This window comes from Schistocerca cancellata, chromosome 7, assembly GCF_023864275.1.
Source record: "Schistocerca cancellata isolate TAMUIC-IGC-003103 chromosome 7, iqSchCanc2.1, whole genome shotgun sequence".
NCBI lineage: Eukaryota > Metazoa > Arthropoda > Insecta > Orthoptera > Acrididae > Schistocerca > Schistocerca cancellata.
Genome location: NC_064632.1, coordinates 355019476 through 355020723, shown reverse-complemented (window position 1 = coordinate 355020723; position 1248 = coordinate 355019476). Strand labels below are relative to the sequence as shown.

At 44.6% G+C, this 1248-nt stretch overlaps 1 pseudogene; it reads right to left on the bottom strand.

The window, feature by feature from the left end:
- Positions 1-506: 506 nt before the first annotated feature.
- On the bottom strand, positions 507-623 carry LOC126093034 (5S ribosomal RNA; annotated as a pseudogene).
- Between the last annotated feature and the right edge of the window lie 625 nt (positions 624-1248).

Sequence of the window (1248 nt, the reverse complement as noted above, 5' to 3'; positions counted from 1 at the left end):
TTGTGGTTCCAGGGAAAGTTATTGGAATATAGAATGTAACTTGACGCCTTTTGACTTAGCTGTTAAAATATGGCAGTTGTGAACAGGTAAAAAAGGTAGGTTTAGTTTCCCCTTTATTTCATTCAATAAGCTGTAAGAAACAATATTTGTAGCCACTACTGTGTCTAGTGTCACATGATCATCTATTGTTCCTATTTTGAGATTAACCATCACCTGTAGTTCATCGTTTATTCCTTTTATATCATTTGTCTTACCTGTATATAGGTCATCTCGCATATCGATTTCTTTGTCATACCTTAAGAAAAGCACTCCGTCTTCAGGCCAGAAGTGGCCCACCGGGACCATCCGACCGCCGTGTCATCCTCAATGAGGATGCGGATAGGAGGGGCGCGTGGTCAGCACACCTCTCTCCCGGTCGTTATGATGGTTTTCTTTGACCGGAGCCGCTATTATTCGGTCGAGTAGCTCCTCAATTGGCATCACGAGGCTGAGTGCACCCCGAAAAATGGCAACAGCACATGGCGGCTGGATGGTCACCCATCCAAGTGCTGACCACGCCCGACAGCGCTTAACTTCGGTGATCTCACGGGAACCGGTGTATCCACTGCGGCAAGGCCGTTGCCCATACCCTAAGAAGTAATTGTTTATTAGTGTCATGCTCCCATTCCCGTTTTCAGTTGGCAGCAGGGGTCTAGGCCGACGGATCGCTATTTACGGAGAGGCAGTGTGCTGCCACTCCTGTCAGTCACCTCAACAGTGTTTTCAATGTGATCGGCAGTTTGCCATGTTCTGTTCTGCGCATTATTGGGGGCGGTGTTTCGCTGATTTTGGTCTACATGGCTATCACGGCCGTTATTTTCATAAGTGTTGTTTATGTGTGGATGTTCATTCCCATTTCTACGCCATTGTTTTTCATTTTCGTATGGACCACACCAGTTATTCCCACCATTATGTTTATTTCCTGATTTTGAGTCATGGTGCCCTGAATTGTAATTTCTATTATTTCTCTCTTGGAAACCGTTACTTTGACGGTTTCTGAATCCTCTATTACTGTTATATCCCTGTGTCGGCGCGTATGGATCCCAACAGCACTGCAAGTTGACATACCGATTTCTGCTATTATTGCCATTGTTGTGGTTATTAGCATTACTACGATTACTAAATCCTTCTTTTTCGGTGGACCAGACTGGTTTTTGTTACACTCATTTGAGTTTTGACTAAATGAGGTCAACTGAATCCACTGCTGTT